Source organism: Oculina patagonica, chromosome 5, assembly GCF_052425735.1.
Source record: "Oculina patagonica isolate OP01 chromosome 5, crgOcupat, whole genome shotgun sequence".
In the NCBI taxonomy this organism is placed as follows: domain Eukaryota; kingdom Metazoa; phylum Cnidaria; class Anthozoa; order Scleractinia; family Oculinidae; genus Oculina; species Oculina patagonica.
The window spans coordinates 5,626,429-5,649,489 of record NC_135762.1 but is presented as its reverse complement, the minus strand read 5'-3'; the positions used below and the strand labels follow the sequence as shown (position 1 = coordinate 5,649,489).

The window sequence follows — 23,061 nt, the reverse complement described above, 5'->3', positions numbered from 1 at the left end:
AGCTAACTAAACGTCGAGTGTATCTTTCAGTAAACAAAACATGCCGTTATGACGCCGGAAATCCAGCTCACGCATACTATACCCCGTGACTCACGCAAACCTCCGACTTACGTGCTACTACAGTCATTCCTTTCTAAACATTTTTTTTTACCACCACCGTACCTTTCTACCCAAAAAACTCATGAAACCGCCCGGTTTTAACCTGTTTTAACCTTTCAAAAATTAGAGCGTTCGAAACTAAATAAGATCCGTAATCACAAACAACATACAGCCGTTTACCAGCACTCTTTAAAACTCCTGAAACCCTTCAAAATCAGGCAAAATAGATCTTTGAAATAACCTTTATCAATGTTTCTTATTTTTTATTCAGTTCTATAAAATGCCTTTCATACACTACTGTCAAACAAAAATTTCAATTTCCTCAAAGTTTCAAGACAAAAGAATAACAAATATTTCGTGCACAATGTAATTTGATTAAGCCAATATTATCACGTCTAAAAATACTTCAAGCAATTCAGTGAAAACCCGTTTTTTTTCGTATCAACGAAAACCACTTTCGAATAATCAATACATGAAAATAACAATAAGATCAAAAGGAAGAAAGGAACCTTTCTAATTATTTGAAGACTCAGCTTTCAAAGCCGTGATATTATGCATCCAATCCGCGATAAAATTTAATTACAACAAAATCCAAGTTCTCATTTTGAAGTCCATTTTTTTCAGTTGATACCTTTATCCAACTTGTGAAAAATTCCATTCAAGTTCCTATTAATACTGTACATTCCCAATGTTTTGCTCAGGTCTTCAGAAGCGTCTTACTAACCAAATCTAAAATAATTCCAAAACATGCTGTACAAACATTCTACTCTTTGTGACAAACGACTTGACGACCAATTGTTCAGAAATGAAAATCGACACAGTTCTTGCTAAATAAAAAAAAAGTTTTACGGCGGAGTCAGGCTCAAAAAATATACCGCAAGATCACACCCCCATTCATAGTCAGAAACCAGCAAACCATCTAGTTTGCTAAAAAAAAACACTGCGTGACATCAATGACGTTACCTTTTTCATTTACAAAAATAACTTTAACTTGTCAAAGTAAGTGCAATTTCACAATGGTGAATATCAGTACAGTATGGGGCCCAGTTCTCGGCCGGGTCCAGTTCTCGGCCACTTTGTGTTTAACGCGTTTTTTCACACTCCAGTTGAATTAAAAGAAAAAGGTATTTCCTTCAAACGATAGACTGATTCATGTGCTTTAAGTATCTTGAGTTTGATCGTTCAATTCGATATAGAAAGCTCACACGTCGAGTTTACGCGGAGGTAGGTGAATTTGCATTCCCGAAAAATTTGTTTGTTTACGGCTCCTTAAAATTCATGGATGTAGTTAAATTCGTATTTTATCCAAAAGCCCCCACCATACGAGCTCATTTTTGGCACGTGAAACGTAGAATAATTCAGCTTTCTGCTTTAGTTAACTTTTCGTTGAACCGTTGTATTTTTTGGTCTTAATTTACTTCGAAATTTTTTCTTGCGACGTTTGCGTATTTGCCAGTTCTCGGCCACCCTGCTCGCTATCACAGCTTAGCGCTTGGTTTTTAATATAATTTCATCTGCTGCTGCCAGAATGAAAGAAATAAATGTTTTAAAAATAAAGTTCAATCTTATCTCTAAGTTTTGAGCTGACTCTTGTCTTGTCTATTATTTCTACAACACCTAAATCTTTCAAGACCTTTTCACTGCAAAATAAACCATCTAAATGCACGGGTCACACAATGCGGTTTTGCCAGAACCTGCACATAGGCAACTAGGCGCGTTAAAATCCTTCTTTTCTAAAGTAAAACAAAGCCTCATCAAAATAATTTGGGATCGATATAACATAAATAGGTTTACAGAGTGATTTTATGACTGTGAAAATTAATTGAGCATTTTTTTTACAGATAATTACGCACAAGCTTTTTAGTGGCCGAGAACTGGGCCAAGGTGGCCGAGAACTGGGCCCACAAATGGAGCTTTTTTTTATTATTATTGCTCGGGCAAATTAATTTTTGACCGGTCGATAGCTTTACACCAAAAAGCTGAATAATGTAGCTAGCTCTGGGAGAAATTTCAAGTTCCTGCGGTTCTTCTGAGGTAAGATATACAAGTTTACGTCAAAAGTGGCCGAGAACTGGGCCCCATACTGTACTTTGCCCCGTAAGCTTTTTTCTCTGTCCTTCCGCCGAAGCAAAAAAACACAACCTGATTACACATTAACCCAAAAGTCGACCAAGTGTGCCTGCAACGATTTCCTGTCAAAACTAAAATGAAAACCAGATAATTACGCACAAGCTTTTTAGTGGCCGAGAACTGGGCCCACAAATGGAGCTTTTATTTTTATTATTGCTCGGGCAAATTAATTTTTGACCGGTCGATAGCTTTACACCAAAAAGCTGAATAATGTAGCTAGCTCTGGGAGAAATTTCAAGTTCCTGCGGTTCTTCTGAGGTAAGAAATACAAGTTTACGTCAAAAGTGGCCGACAACTGGGCCCCATACTGTACTTTGCCCCGTAAGCTTTTTTCTCTGTCCTTCCGCCGAAGCAAAAAAACACAACCTGATTACACATTAACCCAAAAGTCGACCAAGTGTGCCTGCAACGATTTCCTGTCAAAACTAAAATGAAAACCATTGCGGTATGCGTCACCCGTAGCGGTTTTGTAGCAACCCCTAGCTATCCCCGTCTTTTTGGCCGCGCCAGGAGACTACGCTCTAGGACGACTAAAGGGTAAACTATAAATCGGCCACGCCCGATTAAATAGTGTTAAATTTTCTCAGTATTTAATTTATTTTTTTGATTACCTTACTAAATGAGTCTCGCCTCTGCTATTCACTTGAATAGGAGTAATTAACAACCTGTTGGTCGCTGACTCATCTTGTTTTAACTGTGAATACATTTGCTGACTCATCTAGTGTTTTTAATTAATGTTTGGTTACTTAATTTACTAGAGGTGCGAGCGGTCGGCAAGAAACCGCTCGTTAACACTTTCTATCTATTCACTAGTTTTAATTTCGTTCGGTAGTTTGAATTTAGTGTTATTTTAGTTGTAACTTTCTTCGCCAAGCAACGAACACTTGTGACAATAAACTCGGAAAGTTAAGTTAGAATTTTTTATTAGGTTGCGCTATCCTCAAAGGACTTTATATTCTGTTGTAATCACTCTTTACATCTTGGTGTTAGCGCACGTATTATACTCTGTTAACAATTGACGCTTGTACAAATCGTATATAAACAACCGAACTTGTTATGCTTTTTCGATTACGAAGTTAGTAAGAATAAACCGCTGTTGGAACCAAGCTGAGTTGTTGCTGTTGCTGTCCGTTCAGTTCGTGGTTAGATCCCGCTACCCAAGAGTGTAACGGCTCTTCCCTTGCAAGCGAGTACATGTGCGAGTGCCCCGTTTGAGTCTAATTTCCCCCGCAATTATCGTCGCAGTTGTCTCGTTATCTCAAGTTTAGAGTTCGCCCGTTTTCCCGTACGCACACAAGGAAAAAACTACCGTTACAGTGGTGCGAGAAGAGATTGGTAGCCCGACTGGACGTTTTATCAGCATAGAAGCATCTAAACACAGGGTCTGGAAGGGGGGTCCTGATCCTGCATTCCCGCTTCTTTTTTAGGAAAATCCCGCATCCCGCATTTTAAAAGTGGCTATCCCAAATCCCGTTTTTCTTCCCCTCCCCCCAAAAAAATGGAAGATTAATTTCTGCAAAAGCTAGAAAAAGTAAAATGTAGATTGGTGCTTTCGATTGATATTTTGAACTTACGCGTGCAAAAAACGAAATCGCTATTCATACATCAGTTTGATGAAAGAGCACTAAAGAAGTTTACAGGAACAGTGTCGACCGCGTCTTATCTGAAACGATACACCGCGTGCTCGCCCGGTTGATTCGTGTTCGCTGCCTGAACGTTCATTTGTGTCGTGACGACTTCCCGATTTCCCGACAGAAAGGTTAAAAATCCCGCATCCCGTGCCTAAATTTCGGTTAATCTCACTTCCCGGAGAGCAGTTAAATCCCGAATCCCGTCAAGATATCTTGCTTTTTCCGGAATCCCGCACTGTATTTTAGTCAAATCCCGGATCCCGAAAATACCCTTCCAGACCCTGTAAACACAGACAAAGATCCATCCTGTTGGTTTTCGAGACATGTAATCCCTTGAGCGCCGAGGAAAACAAGCCGCTCAAGTAATCGTGAGTACAAGTCACTTCTTTTGTATCTTATGAAGTCCGTAAGGAAAGTTTTTAAGAAGAAATTAACGCCGTATTATCTACGAAGCAGAGGGTCAGCTCCCCACGTCATACGTTCAAGTACACCTAAAGTCAATAGTGAAGTTCAGGTCTCTTTGTCCGACGAAGAGAATTGTACGTTGTTGTGTGAATTACCATATTTTAACTCAAGTCCATTTCAAGTCTCGACGCACCCGACAAATCCCAGCGAAATAAACAAACCAGTACAACGTATCCGGCCAGGCGATCAGCCACGACCGACACTCGACAGCGTATTCAAGTCCAGATCAAGCAAATATTACCAATAGAGAAAACATAGACATAAGTATTGATTCAATCCACGACCCGTCTATTTTGCAACCAAGTTCATCAAAACAACAAACTCCCAGAGGACCGCCAGAAGTGAGCGAAGGCAGTTCACTCGAAGACTTTTCACCGCTTAACTCCAGGCGATCTCAGACCGGTCCCTGCTCCGCTTTAGAAGTTGAACATTTAAATCAAGAATACATCGAGCCTCAACGAGACTCTAGCGCCGCTCACATCGGTCATTCGCCGGCCGATATTCTAGATCGCGTAAAAAGTAGAATACATTTTGAAAATTCAAAACAAAATTTAAAACAAAACAAAAAAAAAAGACACGCTTCCAATCGGGTTCAAGCGACGATTTTGAAGACTCTTTCTCGACGTGTAGCTAATTACTTAAGAGTTCCGCGCTTGTCACATTTCTAACAAGAAGCTTGAGAAGCTTGAGAAGCTTAAAATCGGGCGCTATATAATTAGCTATCTGTTTTGAGTTGAAAGGCAGGGTACAGTACAGTAAAAATCACTGGAAAAACAGTCACTTAAACCTATTCAGGACGGGGGGGGGGGGGCGGGGGGGGGGTTTGAGGCCCGCGCTGACTTTGGACGCTTATAACTTTTTCAAGATTCAACCAAATGCTGCCAAATTTTGCGCGTTTATCTAAAATTTATCTCGCAATAATTTGGTAGGATTAGTTATTGTGCCAGTAACTTGAAACCACCATGGCAACGTCATTTTGACAGGCTTGTTTTCCCAAATTTGAATTTTTCGTGTTTCAATTTAATAATGAAAATCTGGAATGTTTTCAAGATTGCATTATTACCTAATGACATAATGGTCTCAATTTATAAAAATTTATTTCGCACAATACAAATAAACGATTGAACTAGACGTCTAGAAAATATAAACTTGTAACACTTAGCAAAGTACAGCCTTTTCTCAATACTTAATAAAGGCGGGGTTTTTACCTGAAGACCAATTTTTCCAACGCTTTAGGTGGCTGACGCATTTCAGTATTTTCCATCCCTTACACTTTAATGGAACAGTATACAACTCGTAATCAGGTAACTACTATTGTCAAGAAAATGATCACAACTTATTGACCAATGATTAGGTATTTGTTTCATACCATTACTGTTATAGCAACTGGTGAAGAATAGTAGTTCTGACCCAAAGTATAAGGGCTGGAAAACACTGAAAACCATTTCAGCCGCGTTTCAAGGAATCCAAAAAAGCTTTACTTATCCCATATATATTTGTTTTGCAGTATTTTGTTAATTTTTGGACGATTTTGGGGGATGTCTGGGAGGCGATAGTTTTTCTCAAAGGATTAGTAAAATTTAGACAAATAAGAAATATTGGAGATTTAATGTGATTTTAAAATTTGAATTTGAAGTTAAAAATTGGTGGACGGACACCAAACAGTCTCCTGACAACCCGGAGTGCTCTTGCGAGGGGGTCAACTGTTTGGAGGTGTTTCCATTCTTTTCTTCAATCCCTTCTTTAAATCTCTTAAAGTTCCATTCAAATTCAGGTAGAACCCCACCTTAAGTTTTGTTCTTGTGAGAAAACAACAGAAGTCAAAGGCTGCGTGATATAACCAAGCATGGATTTTAATTCTCCCTCCCTTTCTATCTCCTTAGCCTTTCACCCCCACCTGTCCCTCCCTTTCTACTCTCATTCAATTTAATGTTTGTTTACATTTCCTAACCAATTCAGTATCGTACTAATCTGTGCCACTGAGCAATCAGATAATAACAGAAATTTGCCTTAATTTTGATCTCCCATACCAAGACCTTAGAGTATAAACCGCTAATAAAACAAAACACACTTGATAATAATTCTCTTAGGTTATACACCTTGCAGTATTAACGTACAAACGAACTTGATAACAAACCCCATGTCGTACTAAGGATTTTTACTGATCAACATAGAAAATAAGTTCACAATCATGTCACAATGGTTTGTTCCCAAAACGTTCTTTACTGTACAGAGGGTCTGTATATTGACCTGTAACTTGTATACCGTATTGAAAAATTCAGAACGAACCGACTTCTGCCCGCTACCATGATACCATGTTGAATAATTAGGTCGTTCGAAGCCGTAGCAAAATCGTTAGAGACAGACAAGATACAGCCGTTTACTGCCAGTCTTTGAAAATCCTGAATTTCGTCAAAATGAGCCAAAATAAAGTTTTAAAATATCCTTTATCGATATGGTTCTTATCTTTTTATTCAATTCTATGAACTGCTTTTATGCAGTACTGTCCACAAAGATGTCAATTTCCTCAAAGTTTCGAGACAAATGGATACAAAATATTTCGTGCAGAATATAATTTGATTAAGCGAATGTTTTCACGTCTATAAATACTTCAAGCAGTGAGTGAAAAACCGTTTTGTTTTCATCGATGAGAACCACTTTCAAATAGTTAATGCATAAAAAATAACAATCAGATCATCGAAGATCAGAATACAATAATTATTAATGTAAGGTCTCGCTATTATGTCTCGGCAGAGATACTTCTTTTTTGCAAGTTCAAATGTATGCAAATTTCGTGTGAAATGTAATTCGATTCCATTTTCTTGTTTACAAACTCTTTCTTAAGAAAGTTGTATTTTCGTGAATAAAACCCATTGGCCTGTTTTGTTTTCCTGATCATGTTTGTCTGTCATTTTTACAAAACATGTGGTCTTTTTTTTCGGAACTTTAAGTTGTACAAAAATTCCTATTTTGAACACAGATGTCACTTCCGGAATTTCTCATCTAAAATTCAATTGGCATTTAATTATAATTATTCGAAGTTTTCATTTTCAAGTCATCTTTTTATTCGATAGCTTTACTGATCTCGTAAAATTCCATTCAAGTTCACACCAATACTGTACATTGCCAATGTTTTGCTGACGTCTTGAGAAGTGTCTTACTAACGTCACTAGTCAAATCTAAAATATATCCAAACCAAGTTGTGCAAACATTCTACTCTTTGTGACAGGTGACTTTGACGCCCAACTGTGCGGAAATGAAAATCGCATACTTCTTGCTAAATATATAAAAATAGTTTTAAAGTGGCGTCTGCCTCAAAAAAATGTACCGCCAGATCACACTGCTATTTGTAGAAACCAGCAAAGCGTCTAGTTTCAAAGTTTCCCACAAAAACATTGCGTGACATGAATGACGTTACCCCTTTTATTTACAAAAATAGCTTCAACTTGTCAAAGCAACTACAGTTTCACAATGGTGATTATTAGTACTTTACCCCTTAAGCTTTTTTCTCTGCCCTCCCGCCGAAGCAAAGAAGAGAACCAGATTGTAGATTAGCCCAAAAGTCGACACAGTGTTCCTACAACGATTTACTGTCAAAACTGAATTGAAACCGATTGGCCCAGGCTATCCCCGTCATTTTTAGCCGACAGGAGACTATTGTCTAGGACGACCAAAGGGTAAACTATAAATCGGCCACGCCCGATTAAATACACCGAATGCAAATATGGCGGATCACTCGGTTGGTGCCTGGGACGAGCTGCATAAAAGCGAGGCTAGTCAGGCTTCGGTGTTTTGTTTTGACAATGCTTTCGTACAGAAGTATTGCTTATTCGTAGACTGTCCACAGCCTCTCGATTTTTCAACGCAAAAAAGCAAAAGAAAGCGAGCGCGCGGGGGGAGGGGGGCGGGAAGCGAGCGAAGCTAGAGAGGCTGTAGACATCTTTAAATAAAAGTGGAAGTATTAGACTCCTCCCCTTGTCATCGCCTTGTAATTTACAACTCCGCCTCTTGACCTTTCAATTAAATTGGACCAATTAAATTTGAGTAAAGTGCTTGTTTAATTGACTAAGCAACAGTTTACAAAACTACACGTGTGGTGACAACAACGCGTGAGTTTTTATTTCGGTGTGGAGGATGTCGTCTGAGACGACTTCTTAAACCCCCAAAAACCTGCAAAAAGAGGCAGAAAGCCGAAATCAACGGTCCCTCCGATTTTTGCAGAATATGCGGGTGCTCATTCGCGATTCACTTGGGGAACTTCGGCAAGACATCGTACATCTCTACAAATAATTTACCGATATAATAATTTATTTGTCGAGCCAAAACGCGAAGGTGTTTTACGGCGAAATTTGGCAGACGTCTTGGTCGATTTGGGAATTGCAGTGCAAGAAGACAAGTACTGTGTTGTTCATCTTGTGCATAAAAAGCTAAGCTAGACTTGCAGCAAGCAATGTTGAATTTATAAAGAAATCTCTAGCGTGTAGATCCTTCAACAAGGCAAGTTGATCGTGACGAGCGATTCAAAAGAATGTCACGTTCGCCTCACACGTCCTCGGCGAGGCAAAAGTTATGCCGGCCAAGTGATTCGCCAAAGGTTATGCCGCAAAAGCTATGCCTATGCTTTTTAGCGGCGAAACAACAACATTCCCATCTTCTTGCAGTTGTTTCGCCGTAGCATACAGCTGGTAGATAAGGCTTTTCCGAAGCCAGTCGGTAAAATTCCAACTACGTCCTTCGAACAAAGGTGGCGAACAGCCTCTTTCTGCTCGTCTTTGCGCGACGAAACGTTTGGAAATTTCTCCAACAAGCGTTCCAATAATCGATTCATCACAAATCACAGCATGTCAACAATGATGACAACTTGAGCAAACCGCAAGACGCCGCCTGCAAGCAATCATGATCGGCCGTTGTTAAGGCGATGACACTTTTGCCGCCTCTCAACCAATGGGAATTTTCCGTTTCTGGAGAAACGGGAAATTCAATATTTCCAAAGATGACAGCCCCTCTATTTTTTTCGCTCCCCGCCCCCCACCCCCTTGCTTCTTCCGTTTTGCGCTGGCGTCCAGTTCTCTCGCCGTTCTCACCGCGCGCTCATCGATCGAAAAAACACGAAAAAATAGAGGGCTGTGGACAGTCTAGCTTATTCGTCGATCTGGTGTGTTTCTTTTCGCTACTCCCATGAGTTGCTGTGTTTCTGAATGCCACGAGAAGTGATAGAAGTGTTCACTGTTTGCCTCTTAGGGAAATATTGGATCAATGCAATTCGCTGAGACGAAAGAAAGGAGTACAAAGGAGTTCACGATCGCCGCGGGAACTGTTAATTTGTTTCAGGTTGGAAGATCTTAGAAAAATGTGTAAGCGATCACATTTAGCTCCAAGTCGTTCTTATTTGGCTCAATGTTTTCACTAGTTTTAACTATCGGGGCAGTTAAATTTCATTGACTTGGTTAGTATTTGATCGTGCGATTCCGTGCGAGTGGATCGTACGCGAACAAAGCCGGACATGAACATCTTCTTTTGAGACAGAGGATGTCTTGGAAGTGGAGCTTTCCTTTACCTTGGGAAAGGTCCTTGCCATGTAACTCGTGCTGCAACACCACCAGACACCACATAAGCTCGTCATTTAAACGAAATTTTCTAAGATCTTCGAACCTGAAATGTAGCGAACAAACCTCAATACCGGTAGTTCCAGCGGCGATCGCGAACTCCTTTGTTTCGTCTCAACGAATTACATTGATCCACTTTTTCCCTTAGAGGCAAACAGTGAACACTTCTATCACTTCTCGTCGCATTCAGAAACACAGCAACTCGTAGCAGCAGCGTAAAGAAACACACCAGATCGATGAATATAAAGCAAGACTTCTGTACGAAAGCATTGTCAAAACACAACACCGAAGCCTGACTAGCCTCGCTTTCATGCAGCTCGTCCCAGGCAACAACCGAGTGGTCCGCCATATTTGCATTCGGTGTATAGTGTTAAATTTTCTCAGTATTTAATTTAGTTTTCTGATTACTTTACTAAATGAGTCTCGTGCCGATCTCGTCTCTGCTATTCACTTGAATAGGAGTAATTAACAACCTGTTGGTCGCTGACTCATCTTGTTTTAACTGTGAATACATTTGCTGACACATCTAGTTTCTTTAATTAATGTTTGGTTACTTAATTTACTAGAGGTGCGAGCGGTCGGCAAGAAACCGCTCGTTAACACTTCCTAGCTATTCACTAGTTTTAATTTCGTTCGGTAGTTTGAATCTAGTGTTATTTTAGTTGTAACTTTCTCCGCCAAGCAACGAACACTTTTGACAATAAACTCGGAAAGTTAAGTTAGAATTTTTATTAGGTTGCGCTATCCTCAAAGGACTTTATATTCTGTTGTAATCACTTTTCACATCTTGGTGTTAGCGCACGTACCGTATTTTCTCGATTAAACGCCGGACCCCGATTAAACGCCGGCCTCGTATAAACGCCGGGTCAAAATTGCTAATATTTAAATAAACGCCGGGGGCGTTTGTTCGAGGTCCCGGCGTTTATTTGAGGTCAAGCTAACAAGTAAATATACTCTCTTGAATGACACTGCTATGACATACTAGTATGGTATGCTGTTTGGAAAATTTAAAAAAACCTTCAAAGGAAAAGTCCGCCGTAACATAGCTAGGTTGGACGCTGTCTTCATAACTGACGCATTTCCTTTCTTCTGTTAGTGCTCACAGTCGTTGAAATCTCGAGGATCCCTCCAGCGTTTGCTTATAAGTTGGAGGAGGTCGTTTAAAGACGAGGAGGACGTTGGCGACTGTCGTTTATGAACTTAAAACGTTGTACCCATAACCTTTACTTGCATGTTCCTTTATTGTTCATATACCGTTTATGTTCTGTTTGTCACAAATCTTGATTGCAACATAAACGTGCTCGATGGGCAATAATGTACCTTTAAATAATTATCAACTTTGGGTACCCAGGGGCAGTTTTTCGGGGCAGAACGAAGAGAAAAATCGTCCCGCCTTGACAAACTGCCCCTTGGTCTCGGAGATCGGTAACAATAAATCAATCTAAAAAAATTAACAGAAAATTGCAATCCGTTAATAAACGCCGGGCCCCGATTAAACGCCGGCTTCAAATAAACGCCGGGTCCACCAACCCAAGTTTTAAATAAACGCCGGGGGCGTTTAATTGAGAAAATACGGTATTATACTCTGTTAACAATAGACGCTTGTACAAATCGTATATAAGCAACCGCACTTGTTATGCTTTTTCGATTACATTTCTTGATCACATTTCTTCGATTACATCGACGATTACAAACTACTCGGAAGAAACTGCTGTTGGAATCAAGCTGAGTTGTTGCTGTTGCTGTCCGTTCAGTTCGTGGTTAGATCCCGGTACCCAAGAGTGTAACGGCTCTTCCTTGCAAGCGAGTGCCCCATTTGAGTCTAATCTTCCCCGCAATTATCGTCGCAGTTGTCTCGTTATCTCAAGTGGGTTTAGTTGCCTGCCACTAATTTTAGAACAGTTTAGACCAAAACTCTGCGAAATCCCCGTGACATACCGTAAAATTCCGGTTATAAGCCCCCCCGCTTATAAGCCCCCCCCGGTTATAGGCCCATCTACCTTAAAGACCTTAAAACAAAAAAATACATCCGGTTATAAGCCCCCCTTTGCTGAATGACGGTACTGAACAGGGCTAAATGTTGCTTTATTATGTGTTTTCAACCTTAAAAACGTATTTCGATCAACACTCCCGCTCGTTTCGAAACGTTTTTTTTATTCCGCTTATAAGCCCTCCCGGATATAAGCCCCTCCGCTTATAAGCCCACCCAAAACCCCTTACGAAGTTGTATAAGCCCAGGGCTTATAACCGGAATTCTACGGTAGTCCCTTTAAAGGTTGTTCTAAGTTTCCTTTTTTTTACGTTTTCTTCACTTAAAACAGATCAAAAAGGTGAACTCAAGCACCTTTATCAACCCCACCACATCGTTAACGTTTTCCTTCGCCCACTCATGTGTAGACTGAAGTGGGCTTACAAATGAGTCGGTCGAAGAGATATTAGTTTTAAGAGCGGTCATCTGAATTTTTCAAAATGAATTTCTTCAAACTTTCTCAGAATAAAGGTCCTGATGAGTGATTCACATAAATATAATTTTGAGCTCCATCCGATTTATGTTTTAGCAGCAGTGGATGAATTTCGGTATGGGGGCTCTCAGAAGGGTTTCACTTGCAATTTTCGACACTTTTTAAACAACTCGTCGCGAAAAGAAAACCTAACGAGACCGAATATTCAGTCATTATTCGGTAGAAGGGAATGTTCACTATTTATTACTGGGTTGGTTTTGGATTTTGAAAAAAATTAAATTTTTTACAATTTTTTTCTTTTCCCCATTTGAAGCTAAGGTCGAAGGTTCGAAAAAATGGCCAAGTTTAAGGGTACATGACTTGACTTCACAAAATTACACTCCGGCGAAAGAGCAATGTCTTCGCTTCAAATATATGCAATAAAATTTTGGGGCAGTTAAAAGTACGAACTGTGAGAAGTAAAAATTCAAACAGTACTTTTGTAAACAAATGCCGCCTTCGCGAAATTACTCAACCAACGGAAAAAATTAACGCAGAGAGAAAAATTAATACAATCCACTTACCTGCCAGATTATCAAGGAGTGTAGGAGCTGAACACTTCAAGTTCCATTCTCGGCAGTACAGAAGCAGATTTTCGAGGAATTAGTACGGAATTTTCACTTTCAGCTCCGAGTCAGACATGAAGCCTTTGGAAATATCAGTGCAAAAATTCAATTGTCGGCTGTCGAATACAAGTAAGTCGCCGTTTGTTAGAAATTAAACACCTCTTTGATAACTGAAAGATCAAGAATGCAATCAATTTTTAACTAAAACTTACCTTCAAAGCACGGTTAACGACAGCAATCTGTGGAATTAATTGAAGAGTTCGAAAGAGTTTGTTTACGATCCGCCATTATAAACTAGATTGCTTTACTCAAACACACAAGGCATGCCGGTTTATGAAGGCGATTTTTTTTTGGGGGGGGGGGGTGGGGAGGGGGGAAAGGCGGCAGGGTTAGCCTATTTAATTTTATTATCCCATCCAGATATGTATATAAATATTTTTATTGAGCGTTTAATTGGATTACAAATTGTAGTTTAGGACTCAAAGACAACAACTACTAGACTTTTTTTAGACTCTTGGACGGTATAGTTTACAGCATGCACCCCTCACCAGAGCTTTATTGACGTCTGTTCTTATTTTTTCGTTTTTGACAGTTTCTGTATCTAATTTTTTTAAGGGCCTCTTTACATGAGAGTTTTCGTCCCGGGATGACTTTCTTTCCGGGATGAATTCATCTCGGTGTCTGGTCATTTTCTTGTTGCTGTTTACATGATGATACATGATTTCATCCCGGGATGAAACACCGAGTTGAAATGTCATCCCGGGATGAAACGTGACGAGAAACGTCATGTAAACAGTCTTTCCGGGATGAAATATAAAGTAATGTAAGCACGGGCGAGATGAATTCAACTCGGGCGGGACGACTTACGTCCCAGCATCCCGGGATGAACACGCTCATGTAAAATGAAATTTTTTTCATCCCGGAATGAAACTCAACTCGGCTTTCATGTAAAGAGGCCCTAAGGCTTATGTCTCTCGTATTTCGTAATCTCAGAATTATGGCAGAAATGCCCCTGACAGAAAACTGTTTTCTATCCGAGTAAATCGAAAAGCCAAAAATATCGAGAGGAAGAATTGAATGTAGTAACGGATGCGCTGAAAAAAAAGATCAATCAATAGCGGGGACAGCTGTAGTGTCAACTATCCCTAGCTTAAACAAGTTTCTTAATTAATTGTCCTCGAATGAGTGAAGGATCAAACATCGGAAGACTTTCCCTAGCGCTTTGTTCGAGTGAAAAAGGTTTCTTTTCCTGCACGATTCAGTTTTTTTAGGAAAACAATTCTGTAAAATTAATTTTCAAGCAGCCAATTCTTGCGATTGTTGCTGCAAGCCGTCATTGCGGTTGCTTATGCAAATTTTCATTAAGGTCTGTGTTGTGCGTTGGACATACGTCTCTCGAAAGTTTATTGTTTTCTGTGACTGACATGAAAGCGATTAATCCCGAACTGCCGTCCCATCAAAAGCATTTCTGTAAAATTAATTTACGAGCGGTCCATCACAGCGGTCGTTATTGCAAGCCGGCCAGCCGGTGGAGGTATTGGCTTCGCTAACAGTGACGCAGGGCATGCCTTGTTTGAAGAGTTGTTCCAAATTAACCAGACATACAAATGAATTTTGAGTTCCTCCCCTAGAAACAATTTCATATATTGGTCTTTAGAGGTATAGTTATGAAATTTTGATGCTTGTCGTTTCTCTAGGCGGCCCCTCTTCGGCTTCTTTAATGAAAGTTTTACCGCGCTACTTTTGAGGTGAAAACAAAAGAAAATTTACATTTATTGACGTCTGTTCTGTCGTTGCATGCACGTTTCTCGAAAGTTTATTCTTCTCTATGCTTAACTGTGTGTATTCCATTATCTTATCTGTCTGCATTCTCTCTCTTCTCTACGCAATTAATTTCGAATCGCCCTCTTATCAAAAGGCAAATGTTATATAACGCTGAAACTGCGCAAGATAATTGCTTTTTACTTCATCCTGCTAATGTGCAAGCAGCAGATCTACCGCAAGCCGCAACCTGAATTGAATCTAAAAATACAGCCACCGGTTGTTGGCAAAATGACTCCGAACTCGACTTTTCACAAGGGGAACATTACAGTCAACACAAGCAGCTTTCCACCAAATACTACTCAAGCGGTGACGCACGAGGGACCATCTCAGCTTTATGTCATTCTAACGACCCTCTTCTTCTCGTTTTCCATCGTCGTTGGTCTGGTGGGGAACAGTCTAATCGTGGCGACTCTTTCTCGCTGGCGAGAGATGAGGACACCATGCAACCTTCTCATCGCCAATATCTGCGCGGCTGATTTGGGAGTCTGCGTGCTCGCGGCGCCATTAAGGATCATCGAGATCTATCGCGGTTGGCTCTTCGGTGACATACTTTGTTATATCCTGTCTCTACTTCAAGATGTCTTCGTGGTCGTGTCCGTCATCACACAAACCGTCATCGCAATGGAAAGGCATCCAGCCATTGTAACACCTTTCAAACCAAAGATGACCGTCAAACGCGTCAAGATGGCGGTGCCGGTCATCTGGATTGCCTGCTACGTGACGAGCGGTGTTCCGATGCTAATATTTCTCCAGAACAAATTGTACCCCAATGGGTATTTCTTTTGCTTTCCATTTTTTCCTAACGTTGGCTATAAGATCGCATACGAGATGTACCTCGTGGTTTTCTTCATAGCCCTGCCTCTGGCACTCCAAAGTGCAGCCTACTTCAACGTCATTCGTGCTCTCATTATGAAGCTAAAACCGAGATCTAATCGATGTGCAACACCCAACAGCGCAACAGTTCCATGCAGAAAACTTTTAGCGATCGTGCAAGACAGAAGAAACGCCTGATCAGGATGCTAATAGTGCTGATGCTGGTTTTCCAAGTTTATTATCTTCCGCGTGGAGTCATCATGTTGATCTGGGAATTCTCCCCAGAAACGACAGCCAAGCCGGAGTTTCTCTACGTGGAACTAATAACATTGGCGATGTATTACCTCAAGCATGCGGTTATCCCGATAACATTAACAGCTATGAGTAAGGATTTTCGGTCCGGCTGCCCGTGCCGCGGATGACACTCATTTAGCGTTTATTCGAGGCAACCGTTATTGAGACAAAACACGGACAAGAAGATTGAGAAGTGCTAGTTTAGAACTTTGGTGACTTATAATGTCCCACTATAACTGATATGGATTAATCAAGACAAAATTCATATATAGAATGAGTAACTTATCAAACTTAGCACAAGTAGATGAAAAAACGTACTTTGTTCTAGGCCGGGGTGGAAGATGATCCTTTCGTTTCCTGTTTTTCTATTGGAAAAAAAGTTACAGAAATTAGCAGATGTCCACAAAACACCCAAAAAAGTTGTAAACATATAATTTGCATTTTTTGTGAATATGTAAAGAAGTAGGACCCTCTCGTTTGTTTGCTTGGTGGATTAAGCTTTTCATGACTGAAGTGTTTGAAAGGGAGCAAAACTCACGCTCATTAAATGTGACTTAAACGGAGAATGGTGATAATAATATAATGTGTTATACGACTGTAAAAACAGTTGTAGTTCAATAAATTTTAATGTCGTCATTTCTCTTCTGTAAAATGTTTCAGTTTCGAATTTATTAAAGCCTCATTTTTAACTCATAATAGTCCGGGAGCTAAGAGGACAGAAATGATGTTTTGCACTTCAAGAGTACTGAAAAGGTTTGACGACGGATTTAAAACCTCCTCTTTCATGCTAGCTATAGGTAGTTTGTGGTTTCAAATTGTGGTATAAGTTTTGAGTTATAGCTATGTTTTTGTCAGTCGGTACATGTCAAATAAGGTCTCTCATGAGAACGAGGCTTATATTGCCATTCAATTTATTCATAGAAACTTGTTCAATAAGAAAATAAATGTTATCCAGATAACTGATAGGACTCTATGAAAGTCGATTTTATGGAAAGCACCACTGCTTGCAAAGAAATCACATGATATTTGTCCCCGTATTGTGTGACGTGTAGCATCTTCATTCATCGTTTCATAGGAACAGAAACTTTTCGCTCACGATCAACTGCAAACCGTTTGCTCTTTCAATTTGCTCTTTCCGCACTAAAGAAAGGCGATAATTTTATAATTTATAATTTGCAGAAATAAAAACCTTGACCAAAGACGTTAAAGCAGCGCCTTTTTACTGAAGCCTCGCTTTTGTGTTAGTAGAAAAAGAAGAATGATATTAAACTTGGTAAAGAAAGAAGCAATGTTTAATGAAATTTGCCCACAAGAAGATATTTAAAATACATGCAGGTGCCGTCAACTGTAGCGCCAAAAATAAATCTGACGTTTAACAATGTTCTGCCAAAACCCATCAAAACTAATTTAAAGACGACGATTTAGAAAGTTTCCACCTTAGATTTTGTTAAAACGTGTCTCGTATTTAAAAGTTATAAACGGTCGAGATGACGCTTAGAATATCATAAATACCAGGACACAAATAGTCACTTAATGAAACAGTCATTTTATTTCTGTTTCGGCACAAGCGGTCCCCTGTACAGTGCAGCATTTTTTATTACTTTTTCTATCCATTCCCAACAGGTTATGGCAAGGTCTTTAGTAGCTGTAGCTTAATTGTCTATTCAAACGTAAGTCTGAATGACTTTGGCTTCAAGGACATGCTGTAATGTTCTTTTTTTTACAGAACATGATATAGCACAGCTCATTCGCAGTACGTACAAACAGCCCTCTTTCGGGACATTCTAAAGATCAAAGCTTTGGTTTGTTTGCTGTTCTCTCTTCTTGTGGCGCTTGCAGCGACTGTGCCAAAACGAAATCAAAAACAAAACAAACTTCTAGGCGTGTCGCTTTGTTGTTTTAGATTTTTTCAAGCGGAATGGCTCCACGCCTGTCACGCTTTTGGGTGGCTCAAGTTGCGGCGTCGCCTCGAAGTCCGGATCAGGTGACGCGTCGTTACCAAGGAATGCTGGTGCGCTAGCAATGCTCATTGTTTGGCCAAGGAAATGAATCTCCAAACGAATAAGCAAAGTTCAACAAATATTCATAACCATTGGCGAATGTAGCCACGATATTTTACTTTTGGCTAGTATCCTTAACATGGCTCCCCTGAAATAATCATATTTCACTAATTAACCTATCAATGTTCAAATTATCACTTAATCAAGTTCTATTTACAGTTCAGTTCAATGTTTGTAAAGGCTCCTCGGCCGGGAATTACCCCGGATCTCTTCAATTCTTTGACGCTGGCATCAACAGCACTAACTTCTGGACTGGTCTCTCTAGATACCGCACTGAGTCGATCCTCTTTCCTTTGCTGTCCAAACAGCTATCCGCAAGAGCTATTTGAACCTTGCGTACTTGACCATCAGAACTGGGGTAGACGGCTGATACTCTCGCGAGCTGCCATGCGATTCGAGGGAGATTTTCATCTTTGATCAAAACTACGTCATCGACAAGTAAATTTCTCCGAGGGCGTGTCCACTTCTGACGCTGTTGAAGACTAAGTAGAAATTCCTTTCTCCAGCGGGTCCAGAACTCGTTCGCAAGGTGTTGTACTCGTCTCCAACGCTTTCTGCAATACATATCTGCTGGCTGGAATGAACCCGGTGGAGGAAGAACGACTTTCGATTTCATCGTCAGAAGATGGTTAGGGGTCAATGGGCTTGAGGAATCTGGATCAGCAAGCTGGTTGACTGTCAAGGGGCGACTGTTGACTATCGCTTCTGCTTCACTCATTAGAGTACTAAGTGACTCATTATCTAGCTGCTTTCCGTTATCTTGTAATAACGATGAGAGGACGTTGCGCACTGATCTTATTTGTCGCTCCCAAACGCCCCCCATGTGGCTAGCAGCTGGAACGTTCATCTTGAAGGAGAACCAATCACACTGCTCTTCTAGCAGCTCTGTTTTGATCTTTTCCTGGTCCATCTCGGCTAGAGCTTGGGTAGGTTCATTACGAGCTCCCACAAAGTTTGTTCCTCGGTCACTCCGTAGCTGGCGGATGGGACCTCGACGATTGATAAACCGCCTCAAGGCATTGATAAAGGAGTCAGTCTCGAGGGAGTTGGCGATTTCAAGGTGTATAGCTCTCGAAGCCATACAGGTAAAGAGGACACCATAGCGCTTTAGCTCCTTGCGCCCCTCTTTAACAATAAACGGTCCAAAATAATCCACGGCGCAGTAAGTGAAAGGTGGTGTAGACTCAAGGCGATCTTCAGGTAGATCTGACATCCTTTGCTCCTGTACTGCTCCGCGTAGTCTCTGGCACTTGACACAGGACACAATCAGGCTGGCGACTACTGACGAACCGCTGACCACCCAGAATCCATTTGATCGAATCTCATTTAAGGTTATCCCTTTGCCTTGATGCCGTGTACGTTCGTGAAAATGCTTGATGATCAACTTGGTAGCATGACTGTCACGCGGCAGGATAATGGGAAACTTTATGTTGTCGGCCAGGCTTGCACGTCTGAGACGACCACCGACTCGCAAAATTCCATCTTCGTCTATAAATGGATCAAGTTTGTAGAGCGAGCTGCATGTTTTCATGTTCACCTTTCTCTGCTGGGCAAAGTCTCTACTGTCGGGATCAGTACTCTCCTGCTTCATCTTCTGTAAAATTGCTATCTCTTCTTTAAAGGCTTTCTTCTGTGTTGTACGGATAATTTCGCACTCTGCGCTCTTTAAATCGCTGACTTTTAGCTGTCGTGTTTCTTCTTGGCTGCCCTACTTCTTGTGCACGCGATCTCTCAAACATCTGATGTAGCGTTGACACAGGGCAACTGTTCGTTTCGCACGATTCCAGTCAGAGAAATACTCTATTCTTTCTGCAAGGCTGAACTTCTCTGAATGGGTCTGCGCAGTTTGCATCGTTGCTGCGGTTACCATGACGACAGACTTCTTAACTTCAGGGTCGCTTCCCTGGAGCTTGTAGTCTTCTTCTTTGCTGGCTAACCACTGGTTTTCTTTCTCCCAAACAAAGGCTGGTCCGGTAATCCATCGAGAATCTAGTAGTTCTTGTGCTTTCATACCACGCGAAGCCTCGTCTGCTGGATTCTGTTTCGATTCAACGTACTTTCACTGATCAACAGAAGTGTTTTCTTGAATTTCCTGCACTCTGTTAGCGACAAACACGTGGAATCTCCTACTCTCATTGCTTATGTATCCAAGTACCACTCTGCTGTCTGTCCAAAAGTATTCTTGGTCGATGTGATAATCTAGCTCCTGGCGAAGTTGCTGACTGATCCTTACTGAGCACACGGCGGCGGTAAGCTCCAGTCTAGGTATGGTCACGGGTTTCAGCGGTGCAACTCTCGACTTGCCCATAACAAAGGAACAATGAATTCTCTGGTGTTCATCTGTGAGTCGCAAGTAACTACACTGACCATAACCTTTGACGCTCGCGTCCGAGAAATGATGGAGTTGTGCGTTTACTACTCGACCAAAGTTCTCGGGCTTGTAACATCTGGGGATCGAGACGCGCTGTACTTGTAACAAATCTGCTCTCCACTTTTCCCACTTCACTTTAATTTCGTCTGGTATCGGATCGTCCCAGCCTACTTCATGACGACACAATTCTTGAAGGATTGACTTTCCATCCAACAACAGCGGAGCAACGAATCCAAGTGGGTCGAAAATCGAACTAACAGTTGAAAGAATTCCTCTTCTAGTGCACGGCTTGTCTTGTAGCACGATGGAGAACTGAAAGCAGTCGGACTCAACACACCAATGAACTCCAAGCGCGCGCTCTAAAGGAAGCGAGTCAAGATCTAGATTCAACTCCTTTACGCCATCTGCTCTGTCAAGCTCTGGGATTCTTCTGATGACTTCTTTACTGTTAGACACAAACTTGTGGAGACGGAAACCCCCTCTGTTGCACATCTGCTTGACATCTGTGACTAACTTTACGGCTTCATCAACCGACGGAACAGACTTCAAGCCGTCATCAACATAGAAATCGTTACGAAGGAAATCTGCGGCAGTGGTTCCAAACTCTTTTTCAAAATCGTTTGCCGTTGACTTCAAGGCGAAATTTGCGCAGCCTGGGGACGAGGTCGCTCCAAACAAATGCACTGTCATTCTGTACTCTTTAGGTTGCTTCGTGAGGTCACCGTTTTCCCACCAGAGGAAGCGTAGCAAATCTCTGTACTCTTCATTCACTTTCACTTGGTGAAACATGGCCTCTATGTCACATATGAAAGCGACTGTTTCTTGTCGAAATCTGCACAACACACCGGTCAAGTTATTCGTCAAGTCAGGGCCTTGAAGCAGATGCTTGTTCAACGATTCGCTTTCATACTCAGCAGCACAATCGAAGACCACACGAATCTTGTTAGGTTTCTTGGGATGGTAGACGCCATGGTGAGGAATGTACCAAACATTGTGCTTCGTTTGAGCTTGATCGCTTGATTTATGCTCCGAATCAGACATCTCCGGCACCCTTTCAGCGTATCCACTGTCTATCAGTTTCTTCATAAATTCCACATAGTCTGCATAGTATCTTTGGCCGTTTTTAGCCTCGAACCTTCTCTTAAGTTGACTAAGCCGGCGAAGCGCAGCAGTCTTGTTGTTAGGAAGGTTAAAATTTTCATTCTTCAAAGGTAGCGGAAGCTCGTAGTGGCCATCTTCACACTGGTGAACTCCCTGCTCAACAATCTCAATAAACTTTCTATCTTCCTTGGATAGTCCATGCTTCGAATTGCTCTTGTGCTCTACGAAGTCAAGTTCAAACATCTGTCTGATTGCAGAAGGGTTTATTACTTCTTTTGTTTTCCTGTTGAAAACGAAGCTAAACTGGCTGTCTCTAGTTCCAGGGATAACTTCTCTTGCTATGATTCGATTGCAGGTGGAATCTAGGGCGTGGTCATCAAGAGGGGTGTCTGACGTCGCAACTGGTCCAACGATGCTCCATCCCAGCAAGGTGCGAACTGCGTAAGGTTCTTCGCTCTTACCCCGTATCACCTCTGTTGGCTTGATCGCCTTGGGACAGTTACAACCAATTAACAAGCCGATTTCAACATTCTGATCGTAGGGTGGAATTTTATCTTGAATTTTCTTAAGGTGTGGCCAGCTGTTCACGATTTCTGGTCTTGGTATTTGGTCTCGTCTGGACGGAATACTTTGTCTTGCGTACGCCTTTGGTAGCTCAACTTCGGTGCGCTTATCGAGACGCTGCACTACCAAACCATCGATTCTCTTCACTGTTATCCTTTCACGACCAAGCATTGTACTCAAATCAAGACTGGTTTCAACACCCTCAATGCCGAGTTTACGCTGAACTTGGGTGGTGACGAAGGTTGTATCGCTTGCGTCGTCTAGGAGAGCATAAACCTTGACTTCTTTCTCTGGGTTCTCTTTGTGAAACAGAATGACTTGAATGATTCGACAGTTGGTGATCACAGCGGGTTCTGCAGCTGAACTGTGCGCTACATTGATAAGGTTTGAGCTAGCGGACTCTGCGACCGGTGGTTTCTCACTGGAAGCTTGCTGAGTGTTCTGAGTGTCTTGCGGATTACTTGCGGTCGTTCTCCTTTTCACGCCATGAAGTAGAGTATGGTGACGTCTTCCACATTCTTCACAAGTAGATCGATTGATACATCCAGAGGACAAGTGGCCCGTCTTAAAGCATCCATAGCAAAGACCTTTACTGCGGATGATTTCACTGCGCTCATCTACTGAGCTCTTCAAAAATTTGTTACACTTGGCGAGACAATGTCGACCATCGCAAAGGGGGCAGGCCTGAGCTGCCTGATTCGCTGGCGACGGCGGGACGAAACTGTTCGGTGGTGGAGTAGTGGACATCGCGAAAGTATTTGCACTTTGCTTGCTATCGTCTCTTTTCTTCTGTCTGTTTTTCCACCCAGACCTGATCTGATTATCGGGTTTCTTTCTATCGGCCTTCAGAGCATTTGGCGAGAACACGGGGTCGTTTGCTACATCTGCTTCCTCGCCGACAAATTTAACAAAGGCGCTGAAGGTGACAATTTTCTTTGTTTTCTTCTGTATATCGTGGGCGTGACGGCACCATTTCACCCCAGAGTACGAAGGCAGTTTGCTGCTTACGAGGCGGAGGGTTTCTGTGGAATCCAGG

The 23,061-nt window shown here is 41.5% G+C and overlaps 2 pseudogenes across 1 annotated transcript in view; both read left to right on the top strand.

Annotated features, from left to right (window-relative positions):
* The window catches only part of LOC144653887 (prolactin-releasing peptide receptor-like), a 46,725-nt pseudogene that overhangs the window by 6,516 nt on the left and 17,148 nt on the right, over positions 1-23,061 (top strand). The window lies entirely within an intron of this gene.
* LOC144655291 (G-protein coupled receptor 54-like) lies at positions 15,015-16,601 on the top strand (annotated as a pseudogene).